The 18,289-nt window shown below is 36.6% G+C and overlaps 1 long non-coding RNA gene across 1 annotated transcript; it reads right to left on the bottom strand.

Moving 5' to 3' along the window:
• Window positions 1-1,312: 1,312 nt before the first annotated feature.
• On the bottom strand, window positions 1,313-7,536 carry LOC146000062 (uncharacterized). Its single transcript, XR_014443468.1, has 4 exons — window positions 7,422-7,536; window positions 4,592-4,732; window positions 2,066-2,201; window positions 1,313-1,391 (listed from the first exon to the last, which is right to left on the bottom strand). It is a non-coding gene; the product is annotated as an uncharacterized LOC146000062 (long non-coding RNA).
• Between the last annotated feature and the right edge of the window lie 10,753 nt (window positions 7,537-18,289).

Here is an 18,289-nt window from a genome sequence, read left to right as displayed (position 1 = left end):
GCGTAATTTTTTTGACTCCAATGACACATTAAAAATGCATCAAACTGAAAGATGCACCTAAATGCATCGAAATAAATGTGTCAAATGACACATTAAAGTGGATATTTCGGTTGATGCACCTAAACGTGTCGTTGGAGTCAAAAAATTTGATGCATCTTTAGTGTGTAGAGTGACACATTGAAATGCATCAATTTTTTTCTTTTCTTGCATACCTGCAAGGGAAAAGTTCCAATACATTTCTCCACTGTAAAAAAATTTCACTTTTCAAACACTCTCTTGAAGCACTTCACATTTAATGTGCTTCAGAAGTGTTGTATATGCTGAAAAAGTGATGGAAAGGAATATTGTCAATATTATATATTCTGCAAGTGTGTTAAGTGCATTCTAGAAATTATTTTATCATTTATAGTACACTTCCCACATTTAGAACATGCTGAAAACACTTCTTAGTACACAACGAAATAATTTATCAGTACTGTAATATTTTAGGCGGAGGGAGCTTAGTGTAAATTTCTCTAGTGCAGGGTAATGGGGGTGCTAAGCTACATTTAATTAAAAAATTGAGCTTGTTCACATTTGTGCATATATAAACACACCTTTCTGCTTCAAAGTGGCATGGCCTTGTGAGTTCATGGTTGGTTATATGTGCAAATTTTGAATTGAATATTGAAACTGAAATGACACTTTCAGGAGATATTGAAAATAACTTTTGCACAAAATGAGAGATCATAGCTGAAAAAAGAAAGTAAATAAATTTTTCTTCTCATTTAATCTACATGTTTATGCCTTATCGTGTATACATGCAGATTAACAATTACAAGAATAAACCAAATAGGAAAAAAATTCAATTATGAACAAAAAATAAATGATGCAGGAGTAAAGAAGCATTGTCATTAAACAGAAAAAAATCAACAACCTGTAACCTAAAATGAATATAAAACACAGAAACACTATGAATACCATTTTCAATCACCACACCATTGTTGCTAATGAACAATAAGATAAACTTAGGTGCAATTCATAGTAACAAATGATACAGAAGATCCTGAGACAGAACATTTATTGTTTGTCACAGATACACTGGTACTTAATGCATAGTCTGCTTTCAATCCTTGAACTTCTCACATAAGATAGATGACTTGAGGTGACAGTCTGTCTTTATGGCCTAATAGTATACATATACTGGACTAATACCATACATGTAGCACAACTTTTGGGGTAGTCTAATTCAAAACTATAGTATATGTCAACAAGTGCATAGATAAATGTTCGTAAAGTGGCACACTGCGCTTTCTAGCATCTGCAGCTACCGGGACAACATTCCTTCCACTAATAGTGCCAGATAGGGTGCTTCTTTCTCAAAATCTTTTGTTACCAAACGGTGATAATTCCTGAAAATAAATGAAGCATGCATAAATATCATATTTTTTTCTTGAATTTAATTACAAAACATCACATTTATTCCTGATCAAGTATTATCCAATTAAAACAATCTCTCTCTCGCAATGAGACTTAACTATGCATCAACCCACAAAAAAAGAAAAAAATACATGGTAGAACAATGCCCTCAAATGGCTGTTGTACACTGACATTAAATTTGACTTATTTAATATCTGCCATGACCCAAGAACACAATGCTTTGACATTCAAGCAGATCCCTGTACCAATTTGCTTCCCTTTTACCTACACTAAATTCCATGACTCCACATCCCTTTGAGGGGTCAAGGCCTGCCAGACAGACAGCTTTTCATTGGATAATATGTGCTTAACGCATTGTGTACCATCAGCACTGTTACTGGTGTTCAAGCTCACAGTATTTTATTTATTGCATGTAGCTCCCCAACTGTTATGATGTTGGGTTAATACAGAACTTTGGAACTCCAAAGAGTTCAAACCAAGAACCACTCATATTAAAGACAACAACAGTAACCAAGAATTCAGCTCTTCTATTTTACTAATGACTACAAAATATTTAGAATCCAACTTGTCAACTTCTAAACCTTTAGTATATTACTTTCACTGTTCCTCCCCTCAACTACAGCAATTAAAGTTTGTATGCGCTTACCTTTGATGCATGAAGACGGGTACACAAAAATACTCCTATACAGGCCAGACTTGAACCCGAAACTCATCACAAGAGCACTTTCTCCTTTATGTTGCATGTCTTTGCACAGGGCCAAGAAAATATTGATGTGAAGTTACTGTAAAACAAAACAAATACCATATTTACTGGTATGAAACAGAGAACATTCAAGGTTTATTTAAATTAGCACTGGGAAAATATTACCATACCCAGGTGGTGTAAATATAATAGCAATAATATTCTTTGTAAAACTATAGAGGAGACAGATTCTGAAATATACTTATAAGCCAAAACAAAATGATTAAAGATATAGCATACTCAATTTAGTTCATTTATATTACTTTTCTGTTCATAAACGTTTATCCTATACATAAAAAATTGATTTAAAAAATACAAGACTAATTTTTCCTGTTTATATCATATAATATGAATGTGAAACAGTCAACACTTTATCACAGAGGAACATTACTTGGAGCTTTGAAAATATAATAATTAGGAACTTATGTGAGACTAAAACAGATGAAGAGAATGCATGGTTTTAAATTATGTAATTTGTATATGAATTACAATTGGAAACTCTTCATAACTTATGCCCGACCCTGTGGCCGAGTGGTTAGCACATCGCGCTGCGACGCCAAGGGTCCCGGGTTTGAATCCCGGTCGGGCTTGGTTGTTTGTGAATGTCCATTCATCAATTTCATCATTTCATCACTCATCCCCATCTTCGCAAATTAGCCAAGAGGCACAAAACGCGAAGTAAAATAAACTAAATCAATCAATCTTCATAACTTATCTCTCTTTTCTTCTCTTCCCTCCCCCTCTCACTCTTTTCTCCTTCCCATCCCACCACCTCTCTTTCCCTCACAAAAGGATAGAAAATTTGAGAGGGAGAGAGAAAGGCAGACTGAGGGCTCACTCTATCACTCTCCTCTTCTCTCTCACTCTTTTCTTCCTTCTCTCTTTCCTTTTTCTGTTCCTTCAGAGAAAGGATGACTGTCTCACACACATATTTCTCTGTCTGTCTCCCTCTAGGAGAGAAGAAAAATGGAAGAAATGCAGTGAGAGAGAAAGGGAAGATGACACACACACACATATTTCTCTCTCTCTAAATGAGACACACACTCTCATACATATGTGTGTGTGTTGGAGAGAAGAAAAATGATAAATCCAGTGAGAGACACAGAGAGCGAGAGAGAGATAAAGGAGAAGAGGGAATAAAAGACATGAGTGAGGGAAGGAGTCTATTTCGCTCTGACAAAGAGAGAGGCTGAATAGAGAAAGCAAGTGGAAAGAAAAGAGAAAAGAAAGGATGAAACAAAAAGAAAAACAAATAAGAGGAGAAAGAGTTCTCTCTGCTCCTCTACCACTTTCCATGACTAAATGTCATTGTAATAATTAAATTTCCAAGTCTTTGATGTGCATAAAAGTTTGTATGTTAACAGAAAAAAACACCATTCCATATCTCAAGCAATTAAGAAAGTGAAAGAGAATATACATGACTGTTTCTCATGTTGGCCATTATTTTTGTATAGTTAAGTTACTTAAAATAATTTATCACTTGCACAAAAAAATATTTAGAGTGGTGTATTCTGGATTTTCCATCTGTGGATGACAGTTTGTATTTAAAGGTGGTAGGAAAAATTTAGAGCCAAAATTACTTTATGACTTAAAAATGCATATTCCACATGTCATTAGGATAATAGGCATTGCTACAGACACTTTTGAAAGGAAGCATAAAAAGAGGTAATATGCACAAATAGATAAAATAAAATAAAAGAGACAAGATATAGTTATTGCACATTAAGCAGTATAAAAGCAAAATTAAACAGCAAAATTGACATGATATCCTTATCTATAACATCTATGAGTATAAAAATAATTTTCCACAAGAGAATTCCACTACTGAAAGAGAGAGAGACAGACAGACAGACTACAAACCTTAACAGTTAAGCATATTGAATTAACCTAAGTCTCACTTATAAAGCTGGTATCAAAGGTATGAGGGGGTTAAGATCTGATCATTATGTCATCCAATAAGAAGCTATTCAGATTGTGAGTGATGTTATGAGTTATCAGGATTTTCGAAAGGAGGAGGGGTACATATGCTTATTTTTATTAATGAGCCCTCAATTTGCCATTTTTTCTGCCTTTGATGTTTTTTTTTCAACATTTTTTAAGGAATACTGAGCAAAAGAGGTGGTTATAAGTTGTGACCCCCACCAACCCCCTTTTGATATGCCACATTGATGTTGCGTCAAGCAGTTTAATAAATCTGAGCCTTAAATGTACCTAATGTTGAAGCGAAGGAAATATATTCTGAAGACAGTTTAAATTAATTCAACTTTGACTTCTTCTATTTATATTTGTTAACTCGCAAGTCCAAATTTCAAACAGGAGGAATACTTTTATCATGGTAAATTGTCTACGGAAAGTGAGATTTCTTATCACTGATTGATTTGGAAATGCAAATATTCATGTTTCAGATAACAATATGTAACACACACTTACCTTTTGCATCCTTGGTGGGTAGATATCCACAATAAGCACAGAATAATCCTTCTTCAGTCGAATCATATGCCTCACAATTCTCTGCACGACAATAGCTTCTGAATATTTCTCTCTTGTCTTCATGACAGGAACAATAGGTGCCTTAAGAATAATAATAAAAAAAAAAAGAAGAACGCCAGACGTACGAAAAGATGGCAAAATGAGGACGGACCACAAAAGAAAGTGCGCACGCCACTGATAGAACCATTGTCTCTAGCATTCATGGATTTTTTAATATAATATTTCTTATCTTTCACATATATAAGGTTAAGATATTCTAGATTTTTGTTACGCCTACTCCTCTTTTCTAAAAGAAAAAAAATAACATCCAGAATGTGTAAATGCCTCTCGTTCGTTTCCATATTTCTTTCCCCCTCTCTCGCTTCCCTATTTCTCTCTCTCTCCCATGTACTCGTATTTTTTCTCTTTACCCTCTCCCTCGGTTCTTGTATTCCGCTCCCCCCTCCTCTTCGGTGTATGTCTATGTATCTCTTCTCTTTCCTTCACTCTCTGTCCGGTTCTTCAATTCTCTTCCTTTCTCATATTCTCTGCCGCTTCTTTCATCTATTTTTTCTCTCCTTTAAAGCACTTCTTTCTTATGATGACATGCGAACATGATGTAAATATTTCCAACATCTCCACATAAGAAAAAGTGTTTTAAAAGAAATAAAAGAAAGGGAGATGGAAGAAGCGGCAGAGAATGTGAGAAAGGAATAGAATTAAAGAGTCAGACAGAGAATGAAGGAAAGAGAAAAGAGACAGATAAAGATAAAGGAGCGAGTCGGGCACACACACACGGTGAAGAGAGAGAGGAGGAGAAGAGAATTGTTTGAATTGTTGGTTTTAACTACACTTTATGTACAAATAGGTTGGTCGGAACGGACCTATAGTTTAAAGCGTGATCCCAATCACTGCGCAATGTGTCTGCAGCAGGTATCGAACCCGAGATCCTTTGATTACAAGCCAATGACGTAATCAGCCATCGGGAGGGAGACCGAGGACAAGAGAGGAAAGAGGCCGAGTCAGAGACAGGAGGGCGAGAGAGAAATAGAGAAACACAAGAGAGATAAAGCAATAGAAAAACGAGCGAAATAGAGAAGCAAGAATTGGAGAGAATGATATATATATCTCTGTGGAGATAGTAAAGAGAGAGAGAAAGAGGAACAAGTAGAAAAGAACAAACAGAAATAGAAAAAGACAGAGAAAGAAATATAAAAATGGAGAAAGAAATAGATGAGAGAGAGAGAGAGAGAAATATAGAAGCAAAGCAAGCGAAAAGAGGCAGGCAAGGAAGAGGAATAATAACAGAGAGAGAGAGAGAGAATAAAGAAGAAACAGGCCGAAAATGTGAGGGTAAACATAGGGAACTGAATGCTCGAAAACAGAGGAAATAAACAGGAAGGAAGAGATACTAAAATGAGAAATGAAGATGGGAAGCTTTAACGGAAAAGAAATTGACAAAAACGTTACAAACAAAAGGGAGAGGAATGAGAAGGCAGTTTTTTTTATTCCAAAAAAAGAGAATGAGGGGTCAAGTCACCGCGAGAGAGAAAAAGTGTGCTTTCTGCCATTTTCAAATTTTATATGCCTGTATATTTGCTTCACGGCACTGGAATTGTCCGCAATGACAAAAATAAATGAAATAGGCAGAGAACAAAAGCAAGGAAGCATTGAACTCTCACCTAACACATAACTTAGTTCTTGCAACTATTTAGATAACAACGCAGCTTAATGTGAAACTATTATGACAGTAGCGTACGCAGGATTTCATCAAGGGGGGTGTTCTTTTGAAAACTTTCTACAAATTCACATTACCATTGTTTTATTATACTTTAATAATAATAATAATAATAAATTAATTAATAATTCTTATAATTAATTAATTAGTTAAATTACTACTAATAATTACTACTAATGCAGCTGCTATTTATGAAAGAAATAGAACAAAATTTCACATCACCTGCAAAAATAGTTCGAGATCGAGAATCTTTGGGGCCCGCCACACCACTACGTGTGCCTTCATGGCACGGTGCTATATGTACGGGGGAATCTACATTACCTTTACCTATGGAACTCGCCCAGAATGATGATGAAGCGCGAGAATACATGTTGCTAAATTCCATTGAGTCTATGTTTTCGTTGAAAAGTAAGTTTATAGACATTCCAACACATTTATCACTTCTAGGTGATTCACAAAGCACTTCTTCAACATTATTTAATGATGTGGATGTAGACTCAGCATCACTTGAGGAGTTCACAAGGGGATGTGAAATCAGTACCGGGAAGAATGTTTGCAATAAGGTCGGCAGACTCGGCACACTGCGACGAAGCAAGGAATTTTCACAATTCTCGCACGTCACTGCGCGACTTTTTGCAAAAAAAAAATAATTGCAAAATTGAACTTTGCGTCCGCTTAGATTGTGTTTGGAATGTTGTGTTTTTCTTCATGCTGCATGGGAATAATAATTCAAATTATTATTATTATTACTGTCGCAGATCTTTGACTGGGATAAATTAGCCATTTTTAATTTTTTTCTACAACAATTTCCATAATATTTCAAAAGCTCAAGGGGGGGGGGGTTAAACCCAGTAACCCCCCTTGCATACGCCACTGTATTATGGTATGGTAAATAATGAGCCCTGAAGCTAATCTCCCATTTTGGTGTAATCGCTGGGTCTGACCAGGTTCTTTACTTTATTCGCGCGTTTATAATTAGGCAGTTAAATCAGAATTTCAGCGAACAAAGAAACATATAAAATGAAATTGTAGAAAACATGCATAAATACTTACTTTTCTTACTCCGAAAATCTGTGGTGGTAGTTCGTTCTCTCCTGAATCTGCACAGAACTACAATACACAGTACACAATGCGAAATGAAGCACTACTGAAACACGTGTCGCGAGAAGACGCCAACCAAGCGAAATGCTTCCGGCGATTGCGAAAGTTGTCTTCAACCCCTCACGCCTCTCAAGATGTACCGTTACGGTGGTGAGTCATGAGGGGTTGTTTGTCCAGAATTTTTCAGTAGCGAGCAGGTGGAAGAGTAAGAATAAACTTAGAACCAAAATAACCATAAGTTGGGACTCTGGGAAAAATTTCCTGTTTTGATTTTATTTTTGTTATTTAGCTTCGTATCACTTCCACTTTTGGCTAATCGCGACGATGAGGATGAGTGATGAAATTGATGAAGAGACATGCACCCATCTCCAGTCCGGGATTCGATCTCGGGACCACTTTCGTCGTAGCTCGATGTGGTCTTTCATATCTGTGCATCGTTAAAAAGAATAAAAAGACAAATAACTATTCGGAACAAATGACAATTGAAATTTGGTTAAAATGTGCGGCTTATATTCGGGCCAATACGGTATACCTATAAAAAGAAGCGAGGCGAATCCAGTTTCTATCTAATGAACGTACGGTAGTCGATACTTGTTAACAACTCCAAAGTATATTCAATTCAATGTCAATTTTATTGTTTGTAAGGTAATGATAATAACCAGCGCTCTTTTCCTGGTATATTTTAAAATTTATAAACATGCCGCAATATTTTCAATAGTTCTTACGATGAACACAAGAACAAACAGATGTGAAGTGTACCGAAACCTTTCTTCCCAATAATAGAACATTGATAACAACGCTAATAACACGGAAATTTTAACTTTCTATGGCTGAAGGGCAATAGGTCAAATCTTACTCTTAAAATCCTGTGCTTAAAATAATAATTTAATAATCGGGTCGTACATCTCTGCTACACTTAACGTTCCCTAACATTTTTATCGAAGAGAGTTCACCAAAAATGACAAGACGGGTATTATTTTTACAGTGTACAAACAATGTACCAATAATAAAATATTAGTGGCTTGTACGTACATGCATGGGTGGCACCAATTGTGATGTGACATTTTATATGTGTTACTGCTTTATATAATGAAATTGATTTATGTTCATAAGATATTAATTTGTCAAAAAAGTATAAAATGACAATCGATATGACCAACAACACAAAATGAAATCATGTGCTACAAAGTGTACAAGAAGTGTACAGACATACTTTAAACAAAAGTGTACAGAAAGCGTTGAAGAAGTGCACACAACTTTGAATGTGTCCCCAAAGTGTGCAACAAGTGTACAAAATTTCGTCATTTCGGGTCGCACACATCTAGAACACTTTAAGTACACTTTTGCAACACCTTCAGTACACATCTTGTGCATATTATATGCAAGAAAGTGTACCAAAAGTGTACAAGAAGTGTATTTTTTTTTACAGTGCATGCTTGTACATATAAAGGAAAAAATATGTAATTACATAGAAATCCGGGCTCTAGGAGCTACATGGAACAGGTGACAGTGCCAGAGAAACTGTGTGATCATTCTCCGGATTCTTGCAGCCGTTTGTGTAGGCACGGGTAGTATTTGCGCCACATACCATAGTTTTGAGAGTGCATAAGTGTTGACATATTTGATTCCAGCGCTTAGTGACAGTTCGCAGAGTCGGTTCATGTTTAATACCGCTTATACGAGCCTAACAATGAAAAGACAGGAATTTGGCATTGAAAACTGCTTTATTGTTTTTCGAAGTATTCTCCTTTATGATCAATACACTTTTGCATTCGTTCGAACCATTTGTCAAAGCAGTTTTTCCAATCTTCTTGAGACACCTCCATAATATGGTTCTTGAACGCATCAACGGCGTCTTCCGCCGACGAAAATCGTTGTCCACGCAATTTATTCTTGACAAACGGGAACAAGAAGAAGTCATTGGGTGCCAAATCAGGACTGTACGGCGGATGACCCATCAATTCGATTTTTTGACTGTTCATAAAGTCGGTTGTTAGACGAGATGTGTGACAGCTGGCATTGTCTTGATGAAGAATGATCCGACGGCGTTTGTTTCTTTTCCGTATTTGACCGAAGACCTCTGGCAAACAAATTGTTGTGTACCATTCAGAGTTGACCGTTCTACGTTCCTCTAAAGGCACAGTTGCCACATGACCAGTTTTCCCGAAAAAACAGGCGACCATTTGTTTCGATGTGCTTTGAGCGCGAACAACTTTTGTTGGATTGGGTTTATCTTGAAACACCCATACAGTCGACTGCTGTTTACGTTCCGGCTCATATGCATATATCCATGATTCGTCACCTGTTACAATCTTATATACGTCTTTTGAAGCACCACGATTGTATTTATTGAGCATTTATTTGCACCAATTGACGCAAGGGTTTTTTTGAGTTTTTGTCAAATTGTGTGGGATCCAACGAGAACATACCTTTCTCACAGCTAAATGATCATGTAATATTTTATATATGCTGGTGGAACTAATGCCTATGGTTGCCTCAATCTCACAGTACGTCACATAACGATCTTGCAGTATTAGGTTTTGCACAGCATCAATGTTTTCTTGAACAACAACTGATTTTGGACGACCTTCGCGAATCTCGTCGGTGAGCGAATGGCGCCACGATTAAATTCGTTATACCAGCGTTTCACAGTGGCAAAGGATGGGGCTTCATCGCCAAATGTGGAAGTAAGTTGATCGATGCACTCTTGTCTTGATAATCCACGTCGAAAATCGTAAAAAATCATCGCACGAAAATGTTCACGAGTTAATTCCATCTCCAAGGCAACATAAACAACACAAATCAAGCTATTGACAAAACATTTGAAGTACGTTATGGTCAATAAAGCGAGACGATTCCGTGCAAATGTCAAATCGCGCCTAACTTCAATCAGTGTTGCCAAGGCTCAAAATATAAATAGTGACCCCCGTATGTTGGGCACTATGATTTGACATGTGCGGTTGGAAGTCTCGACCAGGCTTCTCGAGAAGTGAATCCCGAGTACTTTCACTACGTCCGTCACGGTCATTGGGACAGATTCTGTCCAATTCTTTGCCATTGTCCCCAAGGGCAGTAGTATTTTTTATTTTTTCAGGTTGAGACACAAGCCTGTATTTACTCGTAATTGTTCCAAGATTTCCATTAGGTTAACCTAATCCTGGTGATCATGCACCACCACTGTGACATCGTCGGCGTATGCAAAAACTCGGTAGGTCATGCCATATGCTTGTATTCCTTGTAGTCGTTGATTTATTTGGTGCAGGAAGAGGCTAAGAGCTGTACAGAAGGCGAGGAGTGAAAAGGGGCAACCTTGCCTAACAGAGCGTTGAAGAACAAATGGCGAGGATAATGTTCCATTTACACACAATTGTACCTGAGCCTGGGTGTATAGACTCTTTATCGCTTCTATGAAGGATTCTCCGCATCCAACGTGAGTTAAATGCCGAAATAGATAATGATGGCACATACCACTTTTACGCCCCCGTTTCTTAGTGATGCACCCTTTGCGTTATTGGCGGCCATGAGCAAATGGAGAAAAAGTTGAGCAAGAGTAAATAGAAAAAGTTGAGCAAGAGTAAATAAAATGGGCATCCTGTGAAAGTATTGATGCCAAATTAATATTGTTGTAAGTTTGCAAAGATATAGATATAAAAAGAAATCTGCTCGCGTCTTGATATGATGATTGTGAAGGATTTGCACTACGATTTGAATTTTGTTAGCATCGCTATTCTTCCACTTTGGGCTGATCGCAACGATGATAATGAGTGATGATATGATGAAGGAATACTCACAAAGAACACACATGCCCAACCCGGAATTCGATCCCGTAACCCCCTGACATCGTAGCGCGCTGTGCTGACATATCGGCCACAAAGGTCGGCTGCTGCATTATCTGTCAAGAACAATATTCGTTGTATTATTAATAACATCAGTTTTTAAAAAATATATAATCCTTAGTGTTTGTATACTACCATTCGAGGGTTGTTTAAATATTTTGGTAAATTTTCAGATGATGCTGTTCATTAGATGAATAGATCACTTTCTCAACAGCCCAAAAAGTGCTTCTTCAACAGGAAAACAAATCAAGCGGCATAATTGCACGAATTTTGCTTCGAATTTATTCCTCAACCATCCTATTCACATGAGTTGGCCCGTGAGATTTCTTCCTGCTGGTGCACCATTTTAACGAAGTTGTTATATTAGAAATACTACTGTATTGTTATTGTATTCCCTGTGCTATAATAATTGTACTAAATATACTACATAGTAAAGCATTGTAAATAACCCAATACAACAGAAAAATATATAGTGTAAAAATATATTTCTAACTTGTCGCAGGAAGTGAATGTTGCACTTACGATACAATCCAGAAAATTTTGACTATGAAATACTTTAAGCATGGGAGGAAAATTTTGTTGCAGGAGGCACCTAATTCTATTTTAGCTGTCTACGCCTCTGTGTATGAACATGGATGTCCGCAGGTTTTTTTCCAGGGGAGGGGGTGGCAAACAAGGCACATTTTCTCCAAAAATGGGGTTGTTCCCTAAAAAAACATTGCTTAAATTTGAATTTATGATGTTCATGCAATAATTAACACATATTATTGCAGCTAAAATGAAAATATGTGTGAAATACATAATTTTTGGTTGACTTTCATTTTCCGGGGGGGGGGGGGGAGGGTACGACCTTCCCCCTTCTGGACACCCATGTGTAGGAAACAACAATTGAATCATAGGGAACAAACCAGTTTTGGTTAAGACAACTGCAGCATGAATATTTGGTGTTCACTACTCGCTCTGTATCTAAATTTTTTTCAAATGGAAGCAGGAAAGAATTCGGGAAAAGGCAAAATGAAAAAAAGCAAACACCATTACCATTTTTGTCTTTGAACAACTTTAAAACCAAGGTAAAAATGTTATATTTTATACTGTTCTCTTCCCAGAACGCAGATAAGTAATATTTACCTTTACAATTCCACCCGTACACCCGAAAGTTGCTTACGACAGTCGTGTGTCCAATTAGATTTTAATAGGAATTTTTAAAATTTATTCCCCGTTCAAGTTAGAACTGTCGGCCACTTGACAGGCTATTGCATCCAAATTAAAATCAGTTACTATATTCCTCGAAATAATTGGGGGGGAGGGGAAGGGTTATGACTGCATCCAGGGTCTTGGGTGTGATGGGCACTCCTGCACATTACAACATGCCATAATGCATAATTAAGTTGCTTCCACCAACTCTATGTGTATAAATTTAAAAATAACAAATATTATGACTACTTTTTTCAATTCAATGACACAAAAATAATTAAGAAATTAAGGAGAAAGAAAGCCATACTGAATAAAGCATTCATTCCATATTGTTATCCAACTTTACTTAAACAAGTTTTCGTAGGTATCAAAATCATTTTGTTGAAAGAAATTTAAATTAATAAATAAAAGAATATTGTTTTCAACATGCTTTGGTTTGCTTTACAGTAGAACACATCAACTTGCATGCTCAATGGCAGATTCATTCCAGATGATGATTTCGAAGCCACAAAATATGCAAATATGGAAAAGAAAATGTTCAATTGTGGGAAAATGATTTGAATAGGATTAGGGTGAAACCTGTGGTTTAACCTGAATTTTGAAATCAGGTCAAATGTAAAAACACATTTAGGAGAGAAATATGCAACATGGGGGAGGGGAGAGAGTAAATCAATTTTTCTTCAACAAATTCGAAGAGATTCTTGCTAGTAATGTGCCTTTCTGATAGTATAATGGTGTAGGCTCTCACCTGATTTCACTTGGCAGGAAGTACAAGGTTCGTTGTAGGTACATTACTCAATGGTTTGGATTTGACTTTCAACTGTTGGTCCAGTCACAATTATACCCTGTCTAGGTTATCTCTGAAGCAAGCGAATGGAAACAAGTCTCTGCGCAAGAAGCGACGCAAGCCGTCTCCACCAATGAAAATGTAAGATGGAAGGGGATTGCATGGAAAAAGAGACTGCGATTCCCAGCCTTCGAGCAGTGTGTACTGCTTTGCTCTGCCCACTCGATTCTTCTCCCCCATCTTTCTCTGCTATGTGTGGCCTTGCTCCAGAGATTGTAGCCGGAGCCAAGACAAGGTATATCTTATCTGAATATCAAGTGGCCTTAGAAAGCAAATTCTGTTGGCATTAATTGATGACGACTCTCTTTGTGAGGGTCTTGAAATAGATTGGTGGTGTCCGACATTGAAGAGCTGAAGAGAAGGATCCAAAGCCCTCTATAGTGCGTCACTCCGGCAATACTGTGAAAGAACTGAGCCCTTGTTGAAGTGGACATCAGATATTACAATCTTATAAATTGCCAGTTGCAATGGAAAAAAACATAAAGTGCTACCTTGTACATTTTTTTATTTAACAATGTCACAAATGAGTAAAATTTTGGAACAACCTCTATTACTTTGATCTGTTACACCATTAATATTTACTTCCTCTGAAGTTTTTTTTTAATACCCTGTACTACTTTCACCGTTCATGACACTGTAACAGGATTATAATACCATTAAGCCTTGTTTCCATGATTAGGAAAAAATATAAATATGCTGACCAAGGCAGTAATTTATTTTATTAAAAACATAAACTAAACGTAATGTTTCAACATTCTAGCAAGGTCTTCTTCAGATTCTGTATCAAGTACAAAAGTAACAAGATACAAAAACAGGGCATTATATATACACAAACATTATTCCCTCCAGACTATTAGAAAGTTGTTCTGGAACTTTCTAGCAGGTGGCATTCCCTTGTCAACTGTACTTTCACCTAAAAGGCTAAACATATAGAAAGTGGTCGGGCTTTATATCTCACGCTCTTTTTCCTTCATTTTTCTTCCTTCTCCTCTCCTCTTTCTCTCTTCTCCTTTCCACTCTTTCTAACACCTTCTTCCATTCTTGTTTAACTTCAGTCCCCCATTCCAGTTCATTGTGTCTTCTTCACCTTTCTTCTCTATTTCCTTGGCTTCCTTCCACAAAAAGAAATTTTATAAGAATATGGAGGACAGAATAAAGAAAATATGCACAAAGGAATGTGAAAAAGAAGGCAAAATAAATAGCCTATGGAAACAGCTGGAAAAGAATGGTTATGAGAAGCAGGATAGACTGGACATAAACAGAAGAAGGAAGAAAAGAAGAAGGAGAGAATTGGAAGAGAAAGAAAGAGAGAAGGTTTGGAATAAGGAGTATGGGGAAGACCACAGAAAAGATATGCAAAGTGCTTAGGAAAGCGGGCATTAAAACTTACAGGAAGGGAGGGAGAAGCATCTTAGCAATAACGAAGAATGCAAACAAGAAAAAGGAAAACAGAGAAGAGGAAAAGGAAGGGATTATCTAGGAAGTAAAATGTAAAGAATGTCAGAGTGTGTACATAGGAGAAACGAAAAAGAGACTGAAAGACAGGTTGAAACAACATAGGGATGATGTACGACTTAAGTGAGAGAGAAATGCGATATTTAAACACACGAGAGAAACAGGACATGACATAGAGTGGGATGAGGCTAAGCAGATAGGATGGGAGAAGAGAATGCTAGTGAGAAAATGGAAGGAGTCCAAGGAAATAGAGAAGAAAGGTGAAGAAGACACAATGAACTGGAATGGGAGAATGAAGTTAAACAAAGAATGGAAGAAGGTGTTAGAAAGAGTGGAAAGGACAAAAGAGAAAAAGGAGTGGAGAAGGAAGAAAAATGAAGGAAAAAGAGCGTGAGATATAAAGCCCAACCACATTCTATATGGAAGTAAATATGTTTAGCCTTTTAGGTGAAAGTACTGTTGATAAGGGAATGCCACCTGCTAGAAAGTTCCAGAACAACTTTCTAATAGTCTGGAGGGAGTAATGTTTGTGTATATATATAATGTCCTGTTTTTGTATCTTGTTACTTTTGTACTTGATACAGAGTCTGAAGAAGACCTTGCTAGAAGGTTGAAACGTTACGTTTAGTTTGTTTTTAATAAAATAAATTACTGCCTTGGTCAGCATATTTATATTTTTTGTAACAGGATGTAAATATTTCTGTGGGGAATAATTCTTTATACTTCTACTACAAGGGAGAGTAAAAAGTAACCTATATATTAACAGAGTATGTACTATATGTCCAGAAAGTAAATGCTCGGTGGCTGTGGCAAAATCTGGAACTAACGTTGGTATGAGAAACTATTTGCAACATGTAACAATGTCACTTCGCATTTACGATACATGAGAGTAGACAGGAGAGAATAAGTTACCACAGAAGTCTAGTTCTGAGTTGCAGACCTAAGATCTATTCCAGCTTGAAAAGATAAACTAGTGAGAAACAGGAAGTATGTCAACAAAGTTTGCAAAATTGCTGACGACTCTTAAGACAAAATTTCAACTTGGTCTAATCCAGCTGTCTGAAGATCACAGGTTCAAATCTCTTGTAGAACCAACTTTTTTATTTGGTATAATTATTGCTTTTGGACATTAATAAGATCGAGAATATATGAAAACTCTTCTGATAAATCTAATTACTCGTCAACACCACTTAGGATTTGCTATTCCCATGTAGCTTCTCCAATACTTCCTACAGGAGGCAATAGGGTGGACACAAAGATATTGGTGAAAATCTGAACCTTTTGTGCCCCAACTGTGAGGTAAAATATTATTTTTATTGTTTTAAAAAAAATAGAAGCAGCCATGACAACCCACATACCTTGCTTACAAATTCCTGGCCACACCTCTGCAGATCAACCAAGATGGCGTCGTAGTGCTGAGAGAACCTTCACGTTGACTGTGGATTGTGTTCTCGGGCAGAAATCACGATGCTTGCCAACCATAGAACTGCGCATGCTCAGCTCGTAGTCTTCTGTAGGTAATAAGACTTGTTGAATCATACACGACATGGGCTATCCTGCCTGTAACCAAATTATAAATTTCCTAGTTTTCAATATTTAGAGTTAACAAGAAAACATAATGTTTCGTAGTTTCGAAAAACGTCAATTTAATTGTAATATTCTGTTTGAAATACTTTCTACAAAAGCAGATAAAATAATGCAATGTGGTTTCAACACATGGGTAGGAACATACAAGAAACAAATCAAGATAGGCTGTTTAGTCCAGTCACTATGATACCTGCTCGCCACACAATTCTCACCTACACCACTTTCTTTTTTAAATGATACAATGCCAATTAATGTAAGTCTGTGAAATATTTATTATATATTTGATGACATATGTTTTTTTACTTTTTAATACAAATTGCAAATAGTTTTGAAACTGCTCAATCAAAACAACTTTAATAAAGTTGAAATGATAAAATGAGACTTGAATAAAATAAATGTAATAATTAAAAAAAAAATTAAAGAGGGTGTTATTTAAATCTAGTGTTTGCATAGAATTGTTGTAACTACGTATATTATTTGCATGTGCATCATGGGTATACTGATGTAGCTATGCTATTAAATCTTGCCTCTAAATCCATAAACAGACACAAACGTTAGTGTTGGAATTGTTAGTAGCCTCGTAGCAAGCTGTCATTTCATAAAGTGATGTCTCCAGCAGTTTTCCATTTATATTTCTTCAGTTTCTATTAAAATAATAAATTATTTATGTTTCTTTATACCTTGAAAAATTATGTAGTTTTAGACATTGTATACATGCAGTAAGTGAAGAAGATATCGACTTTGTATCACTGCACTCATCATTCCCTATCTAGATACAAACATTTCTTATAAATTGAAAGAACGTCCGCCAGGGTTCAGTCTCCGGGTTCTCAGCCTGTGTATAGGACCGGTGGCAACCCACCATCGTGGGGGAGCTACGAGTCAGTAGTGTAACCCGGTCTCGGAAATCTATACAAGCTTAGGGTTCGACGTGCTGACCCCACGTCACCCCATTACCGGTTGAAGATCTCCACAATTCTTGGTAGGATTGTGGGAGACTGGTAGTCGGGAGATAGGCCAAGACCCTTCGAGGGGTGTTGGGCCATAGGTTTTTATTATGATGTAAGAATAGCGAAAATAATGTTATGAAGACTATCATTAGCACATTGTTTCTTGGCCAATCAGTATCATCTCGATTTACATTTGTATCCATTGCTGTGTAAAAGTATAAATGTCCGACTCATCCGTATTGTAGGATTCCAGAAAAAAATATATATCTAAATACAGATTAAATTACAGGTATTTGTAGGTGACAATGCAAACTTGTGCCAACAAATTCAAATTATCTATAGTTTAAAATATAGAGCCATGTTATTTATAGTCACAGTGAAAGTACGTATGATCTGACAGCTCTGTGTTTGGTCCGCAAGTGCTTATCGAAATTAACAGGTGAAATCATGAATTAAAAATGCATGTGGTATGCACTTTCTGCATACCAGGTATTCGAGAATCTGTGGTTGCAGATTTAAAAAAAAAAGAAAATCACTGTCTAAATGCAGATTCGAACATGTTGGTGCCTCAATGGCAACTAAACAAGAAAGAAAGAAAAAAAACCTCTCTAACCGGACTTGAACATGCATCCTTCAGAATGTGAAGCAATAACACTAAACTCTCACCTAGAGCTTCTACTGGAAGATTGTCTATTTACTTAACATGTTAGTTTTCGAATTGTTTCACTAATGGCAACACGTATTTCTTCTCACTTATTTTGTTTGTAGTTGTTTTTCCAGCCCGCTTCTATTTTTTACCTTCTGCCACCTATGGATATATTTGTGGAATATATTACACTGGGGAACAGTGAAATTGCGGCACAGTGTTTGAGAGCTAATTTAGGGTGATTTCATGCTTCTGAATAATGATATAATAATATATTTCCTGAATTGGCTCTAATTTATGAAATA

Source organism: Lepisma saccharinum, chromosome 16, assembly GCF_977018435.1.
Source record: "Lepisma saccharinum chromosome 16, izLepSacc3.1, whole genome shotgun sequence".
In the NCBI taxonomy this organism is placed as follows: Eukaryota; Metazoa; Arthropoda; class Insecta; order Zygentoma; family Lepismatidae; genus Lepisma; species Lepisma saccharinum.
The sequence above is the reverse complement of the archived record's forward strand: the minus strand, read 5'-3'. Positions and strand labels throughout refer to the sequence as shown.